Source organism: Lontra canadensis, unplaced genomic scaffold (assembly GCF_010015895.1).
Source record: "Lontra canadensis isolate GAN:19392208 unplaced genomic scaffold, GSC_riverotter_1.0 scaffold3, whole genome shotgun sequence".
NCBI lineage: Eukaryota > Metazoa > Chordata > Mammalia > Carnivora > Mustelidae > Lontra > Lontra canadensis.
In genome coordinates, this window is record NW_022630997.1 from 18,950,027 (window position 1) to 18,974,006 (window position 23,980).

The window sequence follows — 23,980 nt, forward strand, 5'->3', positions numbered from 1 at the left end:
TATACTCACCATGTAGATTCTGTCATTAACATTTTTGTATATTTGCTTTATTCTTTCTCTTTCTCTCTCCTCCTGTCCCTTTCTCCCTTCCTCCATTCATCTTTTTTTGGTGCATTTAACACAAGTTGCAGAAATCTGTATACTTCATCCTTAAATGTTTTAGCATGCATATCATTAAAGCTTATTGTTTGTATAGAGGATTTTTTTCATTTCACACAAAATTTGCATACAATGAAATATACAAATAATAAGTACATATTCATTGAGTTTTAACAAATGCATATACATGTGTAACCCAAGTTACAGGTTTTAAGTTAGAAAGGGCCTTTGGAGGTCATTAGACTACCCCCTTCCAGCTTACAGAGAGGAAAACTGATGTCTAGAGAGCAGATGTAAGTTGTTCAAAATGTAAGGAGGAGTAGAACATCAGTTTAGCATGCTTTGACTCACATTGTTATCCAGACCTTAGGTATTGAGGTTGCTATGATCCTCAGGCAGCCCCCTAACATGGCAGTAATCTTAGGCTGCAACGTCATGCTTGTTGTATGTAGGTTTAAATGAGGCAGGACTTCAAATTTGAAGTAATAAAGTTCTTTTTCAGAGCACTTCATCAAACAAAATAAATTAAGACCCTGAAAAGTCTAGCCAAGATCACAAGTTAATTTCTCACTTCAGTCAAACACACTTTTATTCATATACTCTCTAGTTTGCAAAATCATATTCAAGTCCCGCTTCACCCCAAATCTCTCTCTTTTCTAATCCTCTCACCCTATTGTTTGTCTCACATAATTAATACCTCTTCAGCGGCATTTTGTGATGGTGGTTCAGATTCCGAGGCATCTTTAATGCTGAAAGAGATAACTAATGACTGCTTGGGTTGTGATTACATTAACAAATCAGAGCCTTTTCAGGCAACCTAGATGTAGAATGCCCTGGAATTAGTCTTAGAGATTGAGGTACATAGTGTTGATTAGCCTGGGTAAGAAAGATAAGGAAAACTGGTAATAATTGAGGATGTACCACACCGCCAGCTATTTTATGAAGTGCTTTCCATGCAGTATCTCCTTAATCCCCATAATCCGAATTGTGCTGCTATTATGAATATTTAACAGCTGAGGAAACTTGAGGCCTGGAGAGGTTAAGTAACTTGCTCAAGATCATTGGTATATAATATACATGGCCAGATTTAAATTCCAGGCCTATTGGATCCCAGAGCCCAGGTTACAACAATTCTACTGTACTGTCTCCAAGGTAGGTATTTTTGAATATTCAAGGGCTGTCAAAAAAGATTATATTAAGGCAACTACAGAGGGCAGAATTTGGAGCAAATATGGTCATTAGAGGGAAATATATTTAGAGCCAGCATGGGAAGTTTTTCTGACAAAGCTGTCAAGAAGTGGACAAGGCAGCCTTATGTAACTCTTTAACTTGAGACATGGGAAATACTCAGGAGTAGGTGACTGTTGTAGAGAAGATATTTGCATACAATGAACATGAGCTTTGCTCAGAAAGTTCCCCAATACTGGAGTCACTTGGAGGAAGTTTTTTTCCCACCAAATTAACTGTATTGAGGTAAAATTAACATACAGTCAAATTTTCTCATTGTAATTATACATTTTGACAAATTTATACAACCATGTAACCACCACCAAAATGAAGATACAAAACATTTCAGTAAGCCTCCAAAGTGCCCTTGTGCTCTTCCACAGTGTACCCTCTCTATCCCCATTTCAAGCAAATGCTAATATGGTTATCTCACCATAGATTAGATTGGTCTTCTTTAGAGTTTCATATAAATAGAATCATACTGTAGGTTGGGTTTGTTTTTTTCTACTCAGCGTGGTGCTTCTTAGAGTCATTCATATTGTTGCATGTATCAGTAACTCATTCCTTTGATTGCTAAGTAGTATTGTACTATATGAATATAGCACAATTTATTTATTCACTAGTTGATGGACTTTACGGTTGTTTCACCTATTTGGATATTATGAATAAAACTGCTGTGAATATTTATGTATACCCTTTTGCCTGTACTTTATTATTTAATTTTTTGTTGAGGCATAATTGACACATAACTTTTTTTTGACTATGTTTTTCTTTCTCTTCAGTAAATACCTCAGAGTGGAATGCATGGGTTGTATGGTAAATATAAGAAACTGCTAAACTTTTCAGCCTTTTACATTCCCATAAGCAGTGTATGAGAGTTCCGGTTGTTCTGCATCTTAACCAGCATTTAGTATTGTAAATTTTAAAATTTTATCCATTTTGATGAATGTTTAGTAGTATCTCATTTTATGTGTTTTTTATAATAGCTTTGTTGGGGGTAAATTGACATATAATAACTGTACCTACTTAAAATATTCAACTTGGCAAGTTTGGATATGCTTTGATGCCTTTGAAACCATAACTACAACCAAAATAAAGAACATTTATATTTATTATCCCAAAAAATTTTCTTGTGCCTTTTCGCAACTTTTCCTTCTTTCCCTCCTGCCCTATGCTCTGTGCGCAGCTAACAATGATTTGCTTTTAATTACTCTAGCTTAGTTTGCATTTTCTAGAATTGCATATAAATGGAATATTATAGTTTGTACTCTGTTTTTATTTGGCATCTTTCATTTAGCATAATTATTTTCATATGCATTCATGTGGTAGTGTACATTTTTACTGCTAGTGGTATTCCATTGTCTCACTATACCACACCTTGCTTATCCATTCATCTGTTGATGGACATTTGTTTTTTTTCTAGTTTTTTTACAATTATAAGTAAAACTACTATGGACATTTTTATACAAGTCTCTTTTCATATGCTTTTATTTCTTTTGGATAAATATATAGGCTGAATCACATGGTTAATATACGCTAAGGTTTTTAAGAAATTGCTAAATGTTCTCTAAATGATTGTACTATTTTACATTCCCACCAGCTGTATATGAGAGTTCCCTATTCCTTTACATCTTCACCAAAACCTGGTAAAAGCAGTCTTTTATTTTTAGCCATTATATTGGTATGTAGTAGTACTTCTTACGGTTTTAACTTTATTTTCCTGATGACTGATGATGTTGAACACTTTTTCCTGTGCTTATTTTCCATCCTATGTATCTTCTTTGGTAAAGTGTTTATTCAAATGTTTTAAAGTTTGAAGTTTAAAGTTTGGTTGGTTGTTTTCTTATTACTGAATCTTGAAAATTCTTTATGTATTGTAGATACAAGTCCTCTATTAGTTAAATGGTTTGCAAATATTTTTCTCCCTGTATGTCACTTGTCTTTTATTATCTTGATGATGTCTTTCAATAAGCAAAATTTTAAAATTTTGACAAAGTCTAACTTCTCAATTTGCTTTTTTATAGACTGTGCTTTTGGTGTTCTCTCTAGGGCTCATGGGCCAAATCTGGGCTGTTGCCTGCTCCTGGCTTTAACGTTTTTTTTGGAGCACAGCTATGACTACTTGTTTATATATTAGCTATGACTGATTTGAGCTACAACAGCAGGGTTGAATAATTAGAACAAAAACCACATGGTCCACAAAGTTTGTTTAATCCAAGACATGGAGGTTTTTCTCCATGCTTTCTTGTATAAATTTTATGGTTTTAGATTTTACATTTAGGTGTATGATTCATGTGGAGTTGATGTTTTTTTAGTGGTAGAAAATATGGATTATGGATCAAAACTTGTTTTGCACATGGACCTATATTTCAGCAAAATTTGTTGAGATTATCTTTTCTCCACTGAATTGCCTTTACACTTTTCCTTTCTTTTTTTTTCCCCCAAAGATTTTATTTATTTATTTGACAGGGAGATCATGAGTAGGCAGAGAGGCAGGTAGAAAGAGAGGGGGAAGCAAGCTCCCTGATGAGCAGAGAGCCCGATGTGGGGCTCGATCCCAGGACACTGAGATCATGACCTGAACTGACAGCAAACACTTAACCCACTGAGCCACCCAGGCACCCCTACACTTTTCTTGAAATCAGCTTTCCTTATATGTTTTATTTCTGGGCTCTCTATTGTGTTTCATTTATCCATTTTTTAAATCTTTATATCAATGCCATATAGTCTTGATTACATTTAGCTTTATAGTAAGTCTTAAAGTCAGGAGATATTAAACCTCTACTTTGTTCTTTTCTTTTTTCTCTTTTTAAAATTTATTTTAATTTTAATTTCTGTACAGTTAGCGTACAGTGTCATATTAGTTTTGGGTGTATAATATAGTGATTCAACAATTCCATATAGCATCCAGAGCTCATGATGACAAGTGTACTCCTTAATCCTCATCACCTATTTCACCCATCCTCCCCATCTACCTCCCCTCTGATAATCATCTGTATGTTCTTTTAAAAATTATTTAAGTATTCTAGGTCCTTTGTATTTCCTCATTTCTATTTTTTTCCTCATTTCTATTTTAAAAAGAGAAGTCTATTGGTATTTTGATTGGAATTGCACTGAATTCATTGATAAATTTTTGAGAAATTGTATCAGAACAATATTAAGTCTTCCCACCTATAAACATGGTATATTCTCTAGTTATTTAGGTCTTTAATAATTCACGGTAATGTTTTATAATTTTCAGGGTATCAAAGCATGATATTAGCAGGAGATTGCTTATCAATGATTTTTATCAAACTGAAAATTTTCCTTCTATTCCTATTTTCCTGAGAGTGTTTATCATAAATGGGGGTTGAGTTTTGCCAATTTTTTTGCATATATTGAGATGGTTTTATAGTTTTTCTTCTTGATCTATTGATATGGTTAATTACATTGATTGTTTCTTCAAATGTTCAAATAACCTTGTACCTGGAATAAACCTCATGGGATCATGATGTATGAAGTATGCAAGTAAAACATACATATGATGTATGTTTTATATGTTGCTGGAATTTTCCTTATGGGAAATTTTTAAGTTACAAATCAGTCTTTAATAGATATAGAGCTATGCAGATTTTCAGTTTCTTTTTGAGTCAGTTTTGACAGTTTGTGCTTTTTAAGGAATCTTTCATTTAATCTAAATTGTCAAATCATCAAATTAATTGGCTTGTAGTTGTTCATAATATTCCCTTATTATCTTTTTAATATATCTAAGGTCTCTAGTGATTACTCTTTTTTGTTCCTGATGTTGGTAACATGTGTTTTCATTCTTTTTCATGATCAGTCTAATTTAAAGTTTATTTATTTATATTTTCAATGAACCAGATTTTGATTTAATGTTTTCTATTTTAAAAATCTTTTTAAAAAATTTCATTTATTTCTGTTCTTATTTTGATTTATATCTTCCTATCTACTTATAGTTTAATTTACATTTTCTTTTTATCACCTTAAGATGGAACTTGTATCATTGAACTCTTTCTTCTTTTTTCTGATAGAAGCATTTAAAGCTATGAATTTTCCCTTTAAGAATTGCTATAAAGCACCACAGATTTTGATATGTTTTGTTTTCTTTTTCATTCAGTAAAAAAAGTGTTTTATAATTTTCCTTGTCTTTTTTTCTTTTACCCATGGATTATTTAGAAGCATGTTGTTTAATTTTCATATATTTTTGGGAACTTCCCAGATATTATATTATTGCTTATATAAAAGTTTAATATAAATTAGTATCAAAATCTCAGCAAGATTTTTTGTAGATATAGACAAGATTATTTTCTAAAATTTCCATGGAAAGGCAAAGGATCTAGAATTGTTTAAACAGTTCTGCAAAGAAGAATAAAATGAGGGGAACAGTTTACATAATTTCAGGGTTTATTATATCACTATTAGTCCTCAAGAATGTGTATTATTGACAAAAAGATGGACACATAGATCGATGTGATATAATAATTAGCCCAGAAATAGACTCACATAAATATACACAACTGATTTTCCTTTTCTTTTTATTTTGAACAAAGTTTAGACTTATAAATAAAGCTACAAAAATAATACAGAGAATTTTGAATAGCCCTCACCTTACCAGCAACTTACCCTAATGTTAATATTTTATATTACCATGGAACAAATATCAAAACCAGGAAACGAACATTTGTACAACTTAAATTTCACCAGTATTTCCATTAACTTTATTTTTCTGTTCCAGGATCTTATTCTGGACCCAATATTACATGTAATTATTAATTTATCTTCATGTCCCCTACTATGTAAAATCTAAATCTGACTTTCATGGCCTGAACACTTTAAATTTTTTTAAAACTTTCCTAACAGTTTTAGAATTACAGAAAAATTGACAGTTCCCATATTGACAGTTCCCATATCCACCTACTTTCCCTTATTAGTAGTATGATGATCATCATCATCATTCACATGGATCATTCTAGCCTTCTGGCCTTGTTTATTCCTTACATTAATATGGTACCTTTCTTACAATTAATGAACCAATACTAATAAACTACTTTTATATAAAGTCCATGTGTTATTCAGATTTCCTTAGTGTTTTTGTTTGTTTGTTTGTTTTGTTTTGTTTTTTTGGCAGACAGAGATCACAAGTAGGCAGAGAGGCAGGCAGAGAGAGAGAGAGGGAAGTAGACTCTCTGCTGAGCAGAGAGCCTGATGTGAGGCTGGATCCCAGGACCCTGAGATCATGACCTGAGCCGAAGGCAGAGGATTTAACCCACTGAGCCACCCAGGCACCCCCAGATTTCCTTAGTTTTTTTGGTCTATTTCATTTACATTATCAAATTTGTGTGCATAGAGTTTTACCTGGTGTTATTTTTCTATTACCTTTTTGATGTTCATTGGATTACTAGTGATTCTCCCTCTTTTCATTTTGCTATTAGTATTTTATATCTCATTTTTTTTTCTTAGTTAACTTGGTTAAAATTTTATTAATTTATTGATCTTTTCAAAGAACATGCCTTTAGTTTCATTGTTTTTCCCTTTTGTTTTCTGAAATTCAATTTCATTGATTTTTTTGTTCTGATTTTTTATTAATTATTTTCTTATGCCTGCTTTGGGCTTAAATTCTTCTTCCTATAATTTCTTTTTTTTTTAAGATTTTATTTATTAGAGAGAGAGAGCAAGAGAGAGCACAAGTTGGGGGAGGGGTAAAGGAGAGGAGCAGGCTCATCACTGAGCTGGGAGCCCAAAGCAGGCTCAGTCTCAGGGTCCTAAGATCATGAAATTGAGCTGAAGGCAGACACTTAACCAACTGAGCCCATCAGGTGTCCTTCCTCTAATTTCTTAAGGTAGAAGCTTAGGTTATTGATTTTAGCTAACCCTAACCTTTTTCTCTCTCCCCACCTTTTTTTTTTTTTTAAAGAATTTTACCCATTCAAGAGAGGGGTGGGAGGTGGGAAGAACAGAGGAAAAGCAAGCAGATTCTCAACTGACTGAGCACCCACTCTCCCCTTTTTTCTCTTTTCTAATACAGACAATTTAATGCTATAAATTTAATCCAAACAGTGCCTTTCTTCTGTATCATTTTCCCAGGTTTTAGACAGCCAACCAAACTTATGATTAGAACTAGTCTCAGCTGCACAGTCTATTGCACTGAATACAGAATCTCTGATAAATTCACCTATAGCCACAAATTATCTATTTTTAAAAGTATCATTCTTTCTCCCTGATCTAGCACCCTCAGAATATTTCCCTTTTATGTAATTTTCACACATATATAATTAGCAATTATTTTTGGTGTGCAAACCTTCTTTTCCTTTGTTTGATGTTGCAGTTTGCTACCTGGAAATATGCTGGGATCTACTGTGGGCAATGAGAGATATTTAGATGGAATATGAGAAAAAGGAAATTACTTTGAAGAGACACAATATGTGAGTCTAAGCAGGTTAGGACTGGCCTTCTCTAACATAGAGGTGGAGCTTTTGTTGACAGTGTAGGCAGAGTGGGGTTTAGGATATTTGGTTGCTTAGAATTATCTGAATTTTCCTAAACTTTTTCAGTCAATGTGCTAAACTTTACACAGAGACCAATGAGGTAAGTTAATTAAAAGCACACAGGATTAGATTCTGTATCCAGTTTTCAACTATGTGGACTCTATGGCTACAAGAGAGTTTCTTACAATGTGATAATAGAAACTAGTTAATAATGAGCTCAGGAAATACATTTAAAACATTGTGCTTGTTTTGGAGCGCCTGGGTGGCTCAGTGGGTTAAAGCCTCTGCCTTCGGCTCAGGTCATGATCTCAGGGTCCTGGGATCGAGCCCCGCATTGGGCTCTCTGCTCAGCGGGGAGCCTGCTTCCTCCTCTCTGCCTGCCTCTCTGCCTACTTGTGATCTCTGTCAAATAAAAAATAAAAAATCTTTAAAATAAAAAATAAATAAATAAAACATTGTGCTTGTTTTGATAAGCAGTATTTTTTAAACTATTGTTCAATTCCCTTTATTTTCCTGTTCATCTTTATTGAAGTATAATTGACAAAATTTTGACATTTTTTAAAAGTGTGCATTATGGTGTATTTGATATACATATACATTGTGAAAGTATCCCCCCATCTAGTTAATTCGCACCGCATCCATCACCTCACCTATTTATCTAATTTTCTGTATCTTCTGTATGTTATTATAATTTATTACTTGACTCTGAGCTATTAGAAGTCTGTTTTTTAATTTCTGTATGTGTGGTGCTTTTCTAATTAATTTTTTTGTTTTTTAATTTTTTTGTCCTTAATATCAGTGTTTTACTGTCTGAGACTATTCCTGTCTATGGATGGTAAACTCTTAATTCTTTATTACCTCTAGATGTCTTTATTTCATCCTCATTTTTGAAGAAAAAGGGCTTTGTTTTATAGATAATTCTGGATTGATAGTTACTTGTTTTTTCATTACTTTAAGGTGTTATTTCACTATCTTTTGGCTTCAGTTGTTGTTTCAAGAAGTCAGACATCAATCTAATTGTTGTTCCTATGTATACCGTCTTTATTTTCTCTCTAGCTGCTTTTAAGATCATCTCTTTGTCTTTGATGTTTTGTAGTTTTATTAGGATGTGTCTTAGTGTAGATTTTTTTGTTTATGTTATTTGGTACTGTTGCTATTCCTCAATCTGCAAATTCAAGTTTTCATCAATTCTGAGAATTTTCCAGTTTTTAAAATACTGCTTCTTATTCTTTATGTCCATTATTTTCTATCAGGATTTTTTATACTTATATTAGCCTTCTAATTCAAAGCTCATTGTATCTCTCTCTCTCTCTCTCTCTTTTTTTTCCAAGATTTTACTTACTTACTGGACAGAGAGAAGTCACAAGTAGGCAGAGCAGCAGGCAGAGAGAGAGGAGGGAAGCAAGCTCCCCTCTGAACAGAGAGCCCAATGCGGGTCTCGATCCTAGGACCCTGAGATCATGACCTGAGCCAAAGGCAGAGGCTTAACCCACTGAGCCACCCAGGCATCCCAAAGCTGATTGTCTCTTAAATTCTCTTTTATATTTTTTTATCCCTTTGACTTCCTGTGCATCTTTCTGGGTAATTTCTTCAGCTTCGTCTTTTATTTCATTATTTGTTTTTTTGCCTTATTATTCTGTATAAGTTTTCTATTAAGTTTTAATTTAAATGGTAACATTTTTAATTCTTTTTTTTTAAAGATTTTATTTATTTATTTATTTGACAGAGAGCGATCACAAGTAGGCAGAGAGGCAGGCAGAGAGAGAGAGAGAGGGAAGCAGGCTCCTTGCCGAACAGAGAGCCCGATGCGGGACTCGATCCCAGGACCCTTGAGATCATGACCTGAGCCAAAGGCAGGGGCTTAACCCACTGAACCACCCAGGCGCCCACATTTTTAATTTCTTGAAGTTCTTCTTGGTTCTTTTTCAGATTTCCCTCATTTTTTCAGTTTAAAAATATCCTGTGTTATATCTTTAAAAATAGAAAATATGATTTTGTCATATTCTGTACCTGATAATTATAATGTCTGAAATCTTTTTGGGTCTGATTCTAATATCTGTTGTTCTTGCTTCTTTTTGCTCATGGTGCCTTGTTTTCTATTGTTACTTATTAGGAGAGATTCTTTCAGTCCTGAATTGAAGGAAAAGTCTTCAATTCAGGAATGTGGTTTTACCAGGTAACTTTGGGTGCCAGCAACCATGACTACTTTAAAATAAATTTTAAGACTGAGGGGTTCCTTTTCTCAGCCATACCACTAATGTGAATTTAGGTTACATACTTATGTAAAAGTCAATTTGTGGCATGTGTTTTCAGAAAATATTGTTTTCCCTTTATCTGTGTCTCTTGCCAATATTAAGAAATGCAGTTTTCTCTGCTGTCAACTTTTATGAGAAATATTTTTGATGTTTTGTTTGATGTTTTAATTTTTTTTTTCTAGTTTATCATTTTATGGTGGTGGAGGCCTTAGAGATCTTTAGCTTTATGTTGGGATCTTCTGTCTGACTCCCTGCATTGAGGAACTCTGAACTTTTTCTTTTGTCCCTCTACTCAGCAGTATCATAAAACCAGTGCTCAAAGTTTCTAGGCATTGATGGATTTTCCTAGGACTTCTAGCTTCAGTGCTCATTTTTCTCTCTGGATTCTCTATTTTCCCACTTTGATTTCTCTTATTTTCTTACCAATTCACAGCATTTTTCAAATGTTTTTATATTTTGTTCAGAATTTAATTTTTTTATGCAGGCCAAGTAATGTTTAGGGTATCTAATTTGCTATCTGAACTAGAAATGGAGTTCAGGCATTTGGTGTCTTAGCTCATGTCTTTTATTTTGACTTTTATCAATGCACATGTTTACATGGAATGCATACTCTCTCATCTTTAGGAGAAACGACTCTTTACTAGCTTTGTGACTATGTACCAGTCACTTATGCTTTTAAACCTCATTCTAAAAATGATGATGATAATGATACCTACTTCATAATATTGTTTGCAAGAGTTAAATGAGATAATGTACATGTACATAAAGCACTCAGACCACGGTATGGTATCTGGTAAGTACCCAAGTTAGCTATTCCCTTCCTCCCTGTTGCAGGAAAGAGAACAGCTCTACAAAGGTTTAACACCAAAACCAAGAGTTAATGGCTTTTTCAACAATGTACTTCTCACTTCTGTCACAGAAGTTAGTCACAATTCTTGGCTACAGGGATAATTAAAATCATTCAGGGGAAACAGATTTGTCATAAGGCAATTTATTTTAGTTGTCAGACAGAGTTAACTGGTTGATGAATGAGTTTGTGGTTTTTGGAAGTTGGGACTGAAACTCAACTCAGCAGAAAAGGCAGTGGCCCAGTTGTGAATATCTTATTTGTTCCAAAAGAGATCTATGAAGGATAGTAGAAGATTCTTCTGCTCAAGAAATGTCTGAGAGTTCATAAATTGGGAGCTCAGGAGAGAAAGGCTCATATTTGTTCATTTCTGGTTGACTTCCTGTAACTGTTTTCATGCTTTGCACATTGTAAGCACTTAATAAATGTTTGCTGAATTAAAAAGAAGGACTTGGTGGTGTCAGGGTAATATTAAATAATTTTTATTCCAAATTTATTCCAAAGCCCAGTTATAATCTTTGGGATTGTGATGGGACCTTGTTTTTTATAACTAGGTCTTGGCCTTTGACAGGTGAAGATTTGGATAATGCAACAGATATATTGCACCTAATCCTATGGCCTCTCTTATTTTCTTTTTTTTTATTATCATTTTTTAAAATTTATTTTCAGCTTATTTTCTGATAACATTTATTTTACTGAAGTTTTTCTTTTCCTTTAACTTAATTTTGACAAGAGTATTTTTCAATTTTTTGCTCATCTTTTTTTTTTTTTTTTATGTTCCCCATATCTAGTTTTGTGTTTGGAAGATTCATGACCACATGCTAGAAGTATAAATAATTCCTTCACGCTTTTTTTTTTAAAAGACTTTTTCATTTATTTATTTGAGAGAGAGAGAAAGCAGGAACGAGGGTGGGAAGGGGCAGAGGAAGAAGCAGACTCTCTGCTGAGCTGGGAGGCCCACCTGGAGCTCAATCCCAGGACCCTGAGATCATGCCTTGAGGTCATGACCTTAGCCAAAGGCAGATGTTTAATTGACTGAGCCTCCCAGGTGCTCCGCCTTCACACTCTTGATTTAAGAATATAACAACTGTTAATTCCATTACTTACATTTCATGAATCCATTAGAAATAAATGTTTCACATCTATGGACTTTGAGCTGTGCTGTTTCTGTGTGGTTTGAATTATTGAGTTACTTAGTTTTTTCTTAATCCTTCTATTCTTATGAGATCATTTTGAAATAGTGATGACCTACTATTCAAATGGTTTTTGTTGACTATAGCTCTTAATTTGGATATTTGTTGTTGTTGTTGTTGTTTTCTGAGTTCAACTGATATTTGCAGTAAATATTTTGATGGAGTTAACAGAAGAATTTAAAATTTAATGCAGCCAGTAAAATAAATAGCCATATCAAAAGCATACCCTCTAATCACCCTGTGCACACAGCTTGGAGATGTGTAAGATTCTACCTAACCATTAGGATACCCTGGGCTTAGTACTCTTTTTAATATCCTAATAAACCAGAAGTGTCATTTATTAATGTTATTCTTTAATTGGAAGGTTTTTCTTTAGTTTTGTTTTATGTGTTTGTTTTTGTCTACAAGTTAATTTTAGAAATGCATTTTATAACAATACCCCACTAATGTTGAAAAAAGTTTTTAATCAATAATAGCCAAACTGTGGAAAAAGCCCAAATGTCCATCAAACTAATGAATGGATAAAGAAGAGTGGTATGTGTATACATATATACACATATACACATATATATGTGTATATGTATATATATGGTATGTGTATATATGTGTATATATGTATATATATATGGTACGTGTATACATGTATATATATGGTATGTGTATGTATATACATACCACTCTTCTTTATCCATTCCATTATATATACATATAATGGAATATTACTCAGCCGTCAAAAAGAATGAAATCTTGCCATTTGCAACAACATGGGTGGAGCTAGAGTGTATTATGCTAAGTGAAATAAGTCAAAGAAAGAGAAATACCATATGATCTCACTCATTTGTGAAATTTAAGAAATGAAACAGATGCACATATGGGAAGAAAAAAAAAGAGGGGAGCAAACTGTAAGAGATGCTTAACGATAGAAAAAAAATGAAGGGTTGCTAGAAAGAGGTGGATGGGGGATGGGCTAAATGAGTGATGGGTATTAAGGAAGACACTTGTTATGGTGAGCACTGAGTGTTATATGGAAGTGATGAAGCACTAAATTCTACTCCTGAAACCAATATTACATTGTATGTTAGCTAACTAGAATTTAAATAAAAATTTAAAATAAAATAAAAATATAGTTTATTTAAGGAAAATATTTATAATGTCTAAAAGAAACTATGGACTGTCATATGATTACCTAAAAAATCCATTCTTGAATACAATAGAATGGTAATTTTTGCAAAGTTTATATTATTATTTTTTTATACATGTTACAACTTTGCTGACTTCAATTTCAATAATATTGGATTGTGGTGAAAGAATAAGAAGATGAAAGTCCATTAGCAGTATAATTCACCAGCATTTGAAAAGCAGTAATAAGTTACATTATTTATTTTCTGAAAGTCAATAATCTAATTTAAACTATCCATACCAAAAGGAAGAATAACATGGTAACTCAATTTATTGAAATATACAAACTCATTTCATTTTTCTCTATTCTTTTCTAGCTTCTATATACACATACACATTTTTATGTAGTTGAAATCATAACATATAAGCAATTTGAATCATGCTTTCTTAATATCATGCCATACATATTTTCCCATAATATTACCTACCCCTTATAGTAATAATTTCAACAGCTTCTTATTGTTTTTTAACTACTGTTAAGTACTTTTTCCACTTTTCAATTGTTGAACATTCAGATTTTTTTTGCAGTTTTTTCCCCTGCTGTTTTCAGTGATATCACAAATTATCACATCAAATGCCTTCTTTCTTCTTTACAATTATTTAAGGATAAATACCCAGGAATGAGTTTATTGGGTCAAAACATAACAAAAAATAATAGCTCATACGTCTTTGGAACTTGCCATGTGCCAGATTGTCAGGGGGGCAGGCCTATAACCTGAATTCAATTTAATCTTCACAATAACTCCTTCCATAGTTACATTAGCGTCTTTATTTTACAGACACAATAACTGTAGTAAAACAACTAAACTAAATGGGCGTTAGAACCCTGCCGCTCTGAAAACTAGAGACTGCAACTTGGAACCACTGTGTGAGTTTCACTTTCTGGAGTCTCACGTTCTGGATGTATTTTATTAAATTGTTTTTCTAAAGAGTTACATTAATTTGTAGTAGTTCTCCACCCTGTCTTGTCCATACAAGCTATTAATGAGAGTACAGAATCCTAGGTTGTGCACTCCCCTCTCCCCTGCACCACCCTCTGCCCAGCTTTGTTAATTTAATAAAAGCAAAAGGTTGCCCCATGGTTAGAAGAGAATTTTGGAGCTGGAAGGGAACTCCTGGAATATCATCTTATTGATTAATAAATTGAGGTTCAGAGGAGTGAGGTAACGTCCAAGACCAACCTGGGATCACTTGATTCCCTGGGCCAGTGCCTTTGTAGTGTACTTTGCTGCCATCCAGCTGTTTGTGTCTTTCTTCTCTTTCTTTTTCTCACTTGGTCCTTACTCTCAGATACCAAATATAAATTTTGCAGAGTAAGCCCCAGAATAAAAGTTTAAAACTAAAATAAATCCAGTCTATAAGACTGAACCAACTTTATTTCCAGTTAATTTTTATCGTGAAAAGGGCAAGAGAAACAAAATCTAAAACAAAAATCCATGTTGTTTTAGCAGGGAAAGTGATTGATCTGATACTTGGTATCACTGGTGAGATTACTAATTCTGAGAATAGGGCTCCAAATTACTAGTTTTTACGTATCTTTTAAGCAATTCCAGATTGAGAGAAGTATCAGATTTAACTGGTTTCCCACAATTTCTTGTGTTTTGGGGTTTTTTTTTTTTGGAGAAATGCCTTGTTCACAGTTAACAAGAGATTTACTAAGACCATGGACTGTAGAAAAATATTTTTTTTATGTACGTAAGTGAATTTTATGTGTCTTAGTGTTTATGCCAGCCAGTATGAGGAGGAGGAGAAAAGGAAAGGGTAATTGAGCACTTAATGTGTGCCAGATTTGTGTTTAACATACCTCTTCTTCCCCAAACCAAGGGTATTATCATTCCCATTTTACAGACAAGAAAACTGAAGCTCAGAGAAGTTAACTGACTTACTCAAGTTCCCAATAGATAATTATGAGGTGAGATAGTATCTATGTGATTCCACCATGGTTTGTTTCTCATTGAAGCTCATTGGTATTTTTCCTTAATTTCCCTGTACCAAAATTGGGATAGTCAATTAAAAGTATCATTTTTAATAGGTAGAGAAAATTATTTATCCTTTTCTGGCTTTAGAAAAGGTGATTTCTGAATAATGACTGAGTTATTCTGAGACAATTTCCTTAATTATGAGGTTGTAAGTGATCAGACTCCATCAACAGATTTCAATGGAAAATAAAAGTAGAGATAACAGAAAGAAGACTCTATTTACTAAATTTTCTTCAGCCTTGATTACAATATACTGTTGGGCTTTCTTTAGAACTTATCCTGATGTGTGTGTATGTGTGTGCGTGGGTGCGCGTTTGCACGCACTTATGTGTGTGTATGATTAAAGGTTTGTCTCTATTTATTAATTTTTGCATCTGGTCTTTTTGTGTGTTTTCATTTTAAAATTGCCTCAATTAGATTTTCTTGTGTCATGTTGCTTTCACCAAGGTTTACGTTTCCTGTTTTCCAAAGGATTCTTTTGCACCAAACTTGGCAAATACTTCCTCTCTCCTCCATACAGCTTCTCTTACCTTTTTCTTGATAGGTTCTGCCTTTATGTCTTCAAGACAGCATAATTTCTGCCCCTCCTCTCTTTATGCTCTTTCTGTTAGTTTCTGGTCTGCCGAATTATTTTTCTTCAAAGCTCATCCTCATGAATATTTCTTGGATTAATTGTATTTTACTTTTCTTTTTTTTAAAAGATTTTATTTATTTCTATAACAGACAGAGGTCACAAGTAGGCACAGAGGCAGGCAGAGAGTGGGGGGGGAAGCAGGCTCCCCACTGAGTAGAGAGCCCTATGCAGGGCTCAATCCCAGGACCCTGGGATCATGACCCGAGCTGAAGGCAGAGGCTTTAACCCACTGAGCCACCCAGGCGCCCCTGTATTTTACTTTTTAAACTCCTTCCGCACCTTGGATGTTTTCTTTCCCGACCCCTTGGCTTTCATAATGCTTCTCTATTCTTCTTGCATTTCATTTACTAGATTTGTGGATCCTGTTGTTGACCACATGGTTCACGTTTTTCAAACCAGAAACATCTGCATGGGGAGATGCTAATAATAAATAATTAAACTTAGCCTCTTTAGACCTCTTTACCAATGTCTTAGACCTCTTTACCAATGTTATTTAGTTATGTCACACAGTAACAGAGCTAGTAGGTAGTATCAATTTTTTCCCCACTGAAGAAACAAACGAGGCTAATGACTTGAAGAAATTAATGTCAATTGAGATCCAACCCTGGAACTTATGCAGTAATTAGCTGATATGATTCCCAGATTTGACCTGAAGAAATTAACTTTTACTGTATGCTTATATTCTATAGGACATTAATCAGAGGTGATTATGTAGATGTAGGTTTTGTGATACAGGAAAATTGATTGATATCTTAATCACTTTAAATTTGTGACTGTTTTGACTGTCAGCATTGAAGCATTCCTTTGTATCTGTATAAATTTACAGAGGAACCAAAACCATAAGTCTTTGCTTTGCCTTCTTCAGAAAGCAAAAGACTGAAAAGGATCTGACCATATTGTCTTTATATGGATATGAGTAATTGCAAATGCAACCCATGATTTAAAACTGTTTTTAAGCAGTTGGTTTTACTATTGTATTTTCCAAATTCATGATTCATCCTGTCACTGCCCTCTTTAAAAAAACAACAACATTTTGGCTTATTCCCATTCCCTGCAGAATTAAGGAAGTACTCCAGGAACCATACCTGGCTGCTTCAGCATCAAGTATTAAACCCCTTTCTCCTCCCTTATCCCCCTTTCTTATCCACTGAGTTTACTCTTCACACCATTTCAGATTCTAGCACTAAGCCTATAACAGGTTAGGAACTCAGGTTTTTAGTTCCGTTGAATAGATTAACCGTGCTTTCCCTTCTAGTCTCCTTTGAATCTTCCTAGTTCTGCAGGAGCTTTCCTGCAGTTCAATTTTCTTAGTAGGCTTTGTATTAGAGTCATTAGCATGCATCTCTTCTGTAGACCTTTAACTCCCTCTGCCAAAAATTATGTGTTGCCATAGTGTTAAGGCATTATACATAATAGATGTATAAATGTAAATTTATGTGGGGTTTGGCATATGCGAAAATAATAAATCTTTATTTAAATATATTCTACTAGATTAGATTGGCATGACTTTTATTTAACCCAAGCAAATGTGGTTTTACCTTATGTGTTTTGGATGTATCTATGTATATAATTCATATATAGCCTTTATATAGAATATATGAATATTTACAATATCTCTTCTCCAGCCTTATTTTTGAAAAACCATGTGGCAGAAGACTTATGAATGGGAAATATAGGAACTCATGCAAAAATCATCTCCAGAGGATTAAGAACTCTTTTATAAACATCTTTATAAAATTATTTACTTTGTATATCTTAATATTGATGCCTGCCTCACAAGACACTTTTCAAATTCTTTTCATCCTAAAGTTTTAGCAAGATACTCATAAACTGGTTATGCTTTTTTTTTTTTTTTGCAAATAATATGGGTATTAAGAGGATGTTTATTTTTCTATAGCTAGTCTTTCATCTAAACTTTCAATACCTTTCAAGTTGTATGCTCTGTCTCCAGGTTTCACCATGGTCCCAGAGGTTAAAATAATTTGGATACTTTGAATGGAAACACAAAAACAATAATTAAAAAAACTACAGATAGACTTAATTTAATATACACTGTGGAAATGAGCAGACATTTTCCAATTCTCCTGGCCTTAGTTCTGTCCATGCCAAAGCATATTTTTTCAGCCCCTGTCCTACATATTTTAGCTTAATTTTTCCTAACAAATTAAGCACACAGTTCTAAATACTGGTTTTCCTTTTATAGTTTCCTTTATGTACTTCAACACAGCATGGCAAACATTTCTACTCCTGCTCTGCAAACATTCTTACTTTTTTAAACTTCCCAACAATGTCTTCTGCCCCCTTCCAATACCCCCAAATCAGCTATTCATCATTCAGTCTCTTTGAAGTTATGGATGTATGCACCTATTAGAACCTCCTCATCACCTCCTCTAAATTCACAGGCTCTAAAGCACCAGCAAACATTTTTGATGAAGATTTCCTGAGGGAGCAGAAGAGAGAGTTTCTATCACTTGTCCCACAGCCAGTACCTTCAGAATCTCTGTTAGGTTATCTCTTTCCTTTAAAATTTCTCCTTAGGTTTGCTACTATCAAAGATTTTCTTTTTTTAATTTTTTATCCATATACCTCAGCTTCCTTGGCTCCTTTCTTTACCAGATTTTCCATGAGAATCCTTAGTTCCTTATCACTTTATTATGCAAAGATATTGAGGTCAGTTCTCTCTCCTATCTGCAAATTTATACATCTACATCTATTACAGAGCTCAAAAAAAAAAAAAGAAAGAAAGAAAGAAAGAAAAAGACCCTTAATAGTAGAGTCAGTATTGCTTAGGAGGCATGATCTTCTTTTATTATTTGAGCATTTTCACTCCAGACTCTAAACATATAAAATATTTATTTCAATTAAGTTCTGTCCTTTCCCCAAAAGAAGTAGTCTTATCATTAGATTAGGGAATGAACATCTATATTTTTTTATATGTCTATATTTTTGTTACATCTGATTCTCTAGTAGGAGTGGCTTAAAATTAACACATTTTGGAATAAATTCTTTGGAAAAGGAAAGATACACAGAAATATGTTATGCCAGAATTTTGTCCAAGTACTAGCTGCTGTGGAGGAATTCCTGTTGGAAGTAAAGTAAGGTAACATATATTAAGTGCAGTGTCTGATTATTCTTATTCTTATTTTTGTTCCTTGTTCTATTGTAAATTTTGCAAGAATATGCAAGAATCTTTGAAAAACAAATGTATTAGAACTCTAATGTCCAAATGAGTTTTAATCCTTTTAAAGTATGTATTAGAGGTCAGACATATACTACAACAATGTTGTTATCAAGCTAAACATTTTTGTCTAGGGAAACTAGCTTTCGGGCAGTTATTTTAAGGTCTTATCAGAAGAAAATCAATTTCACTGTAATGTAATTAAGATTGGTTTTTCTATTCCAAATGTAATTAGGTAGGTTAGTCACAAGCTTTTTTTACTAACTTAGTTTGAGATTGCTTTAGATTTACCACCAGTGAGTGTTTGTTTACAGGCTCAGAAGGCAGTGCCCAAGGAGAACCAGTGATGGAAAGTTTGAAATAAAGGTGCCATTTCCTCAATATTTGTGTGATCTTGGGCAAGTCATTTCCTCTGGGCCTGTTTCCTTCTTCAGTATATTGAAGAGGTAGCATCCAACTCTATCATTCGGTGATCACACTAGAAAATCAGTAGCATATAAAAGCAAAAAACAACCTGAGGCAACCCGAGGTGGAGCTTCAAGACAGGGAGAAGAGAGAATGAGTATTTTTCAGAAGTGTGATTTTTTGAATACTGTAATTTAAATTTAACTTTCCAGATTTGGAAAAAATAGTTCCTACAATTGACATTTTATTAGGGAGAACACAACTAAAGTGTAGAGTAAGAATAGTTATTTTATTATCTAGGAGACTATCAGAAAGGAATGAATTATATGGTGAGTAAACAGTTAATTGTGAATTTGAATGAAAATGAAGTAGAACCCAGGAATCCAATGTTATCCCTTTTTGTTATATTGCCTTTTACTGATCAGAACCCAAAGTTGGATGTATAATTTAATTGGCAACCAAAGCAGCTGAGATACCCTCATAGTCAGAAGGATGTACAGCCGTGAAGATTAGGAGCTGGCTTTAAGCTGGCTTTATGCAGCAGCCAGAGCTAAAGCCACAGTGTCCCAGAGAAACCCTCTCAGAAGGGTAAAGCAGTAGAAAAAACAAAAGGCTTTCTAAGTATACATCCTAGTCCTGCTACTTACAGTTTAGTGACCCTAGGAAAGTAATCTCACTTCTTTCAACCTCAGTTTCCATATTCATATTATGGGAATAATTCTACCTACTTTGCAGTGTTGTTGTCATGAGAAAGTGTAGGCAGAGCATAGATGTTCATTTAGTGGGATTTTGATTATATACCTGGTCGAGTCTTTGAGACTCATGGAAATATACTTCTAATCTGTATGCCCCCACTCGTGGTCAAGGACAGGTAAAACATAATCCTTTTGGCTGCATCCCAGCATAGTTACATGGAAAGAAGTTAGGAAGTACACCCAAATAGGTTTTTACCCTCCCACGGGGGGCTACATGGAACCAGATACTTTTTCCCCCTACATTCACAGAAGTGTTGGTATTACTAGGTCTTGGTCTTAAGAAAAAAAAAAAATCTTATCCATGCAGGCACTCTCTCTTCAATTTTTTTGAATAGTTTAAGAAGAATAAGCATTAACTTTTCTTTAAACATTTGGTGGACTATACCTGTGAGCCATTTGATCCTGTACTTTTGTTTATTAGGAGTTTCTAAATTACTGATTCAATTTCCTTGCTGGTAATGGCTCTGTTCAAATTTTCTATTTCTTCCTACTTCAGTTTTGGGAGGTTATATGTTTCTAGAAATTTATCCATTTCTTTTAGGTTGTCCAATTTGTTGGCATAATTTTTCATAGGTTTCTCTTCAATTGTTTGTATTTCTGTGATGCTTGTTGTTATTTCTACTCCCTCATTTGTGATTTTATTTGCTTGGGTCCTTTCTCTTTTTTTCTTAATAAGTCTAGCTAGGAGTGTATCGATTTCATTGATTTTTTCCAAAGAAACATCTCTTGTTTCATTGATGTGTTCCATTGGTTTTTTTGTTTCTTTATCATTTATTTCTGCTTTAATTTTTATTATTTCCTTCCTGCTGCTGGATTTAGGGTTTATTTTTCTTTTACTAGCTTCTTTAGGTAAAGGCTGGGTTGCTTATTTGAGATTTTTCTTCCTTCTTGAGTTAGGCCTCTATTGCTCTAAACTTCCTTCTTAGAACCACTTTTGCTGCAGCCCAAAGATTTTGGACCATTGTGTTTTCATTTTCATTTTTTTTTCCATGTACTTTTTAATTCTTTTATTTCCTGCTTCACCCATTAACCCATCTAACCTCCATGTATTTGTGTTTTTCTTTTTTCCAGATTTTTTTCTTATAGTTGACTTCTAGTATTGTTGTCAGAAAAGATGCATGGTCTGACTTCGGTCTTGAATTTGTTGAGGCCTCTTTTGTGGGCTAATATGTGATCTGTCCTGGAGAATGCTCTGTATGTGTTTGAGAAGAATATGCATTCTGCTGTTTTAGGATAGAATGTTCTGAATGTATCTGCTAAATCCATCTGTCATTACAGTCACTGTTTCCTTGTCGATTTTCTGTTAGTATGATCTATATATTGATGTAAGTGGGGTGTAAAAGTGCTCTACTATTACTGTATTACCATTGATTACTTACTTTATGTCTGTTATTAACTGTTTTATGTATTTGGGTGCTCCCCATCCATTTTGGATGCAAAAATATTTATAATTATTATATCTTCTTGTTGGATTGTTCCCTTAATGATCATAAAGTGTCTTTCTTTGTCTCTTATTAGAGTCTTTGTTTTACAGTCTAGTTTGTCCGATATAAATATTGCTGGTCTGGCTTTCTTTTGACATCCATTTGCATGATAAATACTCTCCATCCCCTCACTTTCAATTAGCAGGTGTCTTTGGCTTTAAAGTAGTCTTTTGTAGTCAACATCTATGAATATTATTTTTTTTAATCCATTCTGACATCCTATGTCTTTTGATTGGAGCATTTATTCCATTTTACATGCCAAGCAATTATTGATAGATATGTATTCATTGGTACTGTATTACTTGTTTTGTGGTTGTTTCTGGAAATTTTCTCAGATTGTTCTCTCTTTCATGGTTTGCTGGTTTTCTTCAGTGATATATTTGGATTTTTCTTTATTCCTTGCATGTTTATTAGTGGTTTTTGATTTGTGGTTACCATTGGGTTTGTTTAATACATCTTCTGGATATAGCAGTCTATATTAAGTTGATGGCTAAATAAGTTTGGAACTATTCTTTTCTCTTCTCCTCCTCATGTTTATGTATATGTTATTATATTTTATGTCCTTTATGTGTGAGTTCCTTGACTGATTTTTAACAGAAATATTCATTTTTACTGCTTTTGTGTTTCCTGCCTTTATACCATCACTTTCGGTCTCTCCTTTCCACTCAAAGAGCCCCCTTCAATATTTCTTGCAGAGTTGGTTTAGGAGTCAAAACTCCTTTCATTTTTGCTTCTCTGGGAGACTCTATCTTTCCTTCTATTCTGAATGATAGCCTTGCTCGATAAAGTATTCTTGGCTGCAGATTTATCCCTTTCAGCGCTTTTGAATATATCATGCCACTCCTTTCTGTCTTGCAAAGTTTCTGTTGAAAAATATCTTGCCAGCCTTATGGATTTTCCTTATAAGTTAGTGATTTTCTTTTTTTAATTATGTTCAATTAGCCAACATACAGTACATCATTAGTTTTTGAGGTAGTGTTCAGTGATTCATTAATTATGTATAACACTCAGTGCTCATCACAGCATGTGTCCTCCTTAATGCTCATTGCCTGGTTATCCCATGCCCCCACCCCCTCTCTTCTGTGAAATTTAGTTTATTTCCCATAGTTAAAAGTCTTTCATGGTTTGTCTCCCTCTCTGATTTCTTCCCATTCAGTTTTCCTTCCCTTCCCGTATGGTCCTCTGCACTATTCCTTATGTTCCACATATGAATGTAACTATATGATTATTGTCTTTCTCTGATTGACTTATTTCACTTCGCATAACCCCCTCCAGTTCCATCCATGTTGATGCAAATAGTACATATTCATCCTTTCTGATGGCTGTGTAATATTCTATTGTATATATGAACCACATCTTCTTAATCCATTCATCTGTTGATGGACATCTAGACTCTTTCCACGGTTTGGCTATTGTGGACTTTGCTGCTATGAACATTGGGGTACACGTGCCCTTTCTTTTCACTACATCTGTATCTTTGGGGTAAATGCCTAGTAATCCAGTTGCTGGGTCATAGGGTAGCTCTATTTTTTAACATCGTGAGGAACCTCCATACTGTTTTCCAGAGTGGCTGCATCAGCTTGCATTCCCACCAACAGTGTAAGAGGATTCCTCTCTCCATATCTTTGCCAACATTTGTTTCCTGTCTTGTAAATTTTTACCATTCTAACTGGTGAAAGGTGGTATCTCATTGGGGTTTTGATTTGTATTTCATTGACTTCTTTTGTCTTACTGCTATTAACAAATTTTTCTTTATGACTATATCTTGCAAAATTAATTACAATATATCTTGGTGTGGGCTTGCTTTTGTTGATTTTGATGGGAGTTCTCTGTGTCTTCCTCATCTAGATGTCTGTTTCCTACCCCAGATTAGCAATGTTTTCAGCTATTATTTCTTCAAATAAAGTTTCTTTCTCTCTCCTCTTCTGGGACTCTTATAATATAAATGTTATTATGTTTGATGGAGTCACTGAGTTCCCTAAGTCTATTCTCATTTTGCATAATTCTTCTTTCTCTCTTTTGGTCAGCTTCATTGCTTCCCGTTACTTTGTCTTTTAGGTCATTAATTCCTTCCTCTGCTTCTTCCAGTCCACTGTTCATTGCATCAAGTTTCTTTCTGATCTTGTTTGTTGCACTCACCTCTGATTGATTCTTTTTTTAACTCTTTTGTCTCTCTGGTAAGGGTCTCACTGATATCTTTCATGCTTTTCTCAAGACCAATGAGTATCCTTATGACTGTTTTTTAAATTGTCCATCAGGC

At 34.0% G+C, this 23,980-nt stretch overlaps 1 protein-coding gene and 1 long non-coding RNA gene across 2 annotated transcripts in view; one reads left to right on the forward strand and one right to left on the reverse strand.

The window, feature by feature from the left end:
• Positions 1–23,980, forward strand: part of HPSE2 (heparanase 2 (inactive)) — a 655,107-nt gene that overhangs the window by 242,261 nt on the left and 388,866 nt on the right. The window lies entirely within an intron of this gene.
• Positions 15,671–22,326, reverse strand: LOC116882333. Its single transcript, XR_004385633.1, has 3 exons — positions 22,316–22,326; positions 21,166–21,167; positions 15,671–15,913 (listed from the first exon to the last, which is right to left on the reverse strand). It is a non-coding gene; the product is annotated as an uncharacterized LOC116882333 (long non-coding RNA).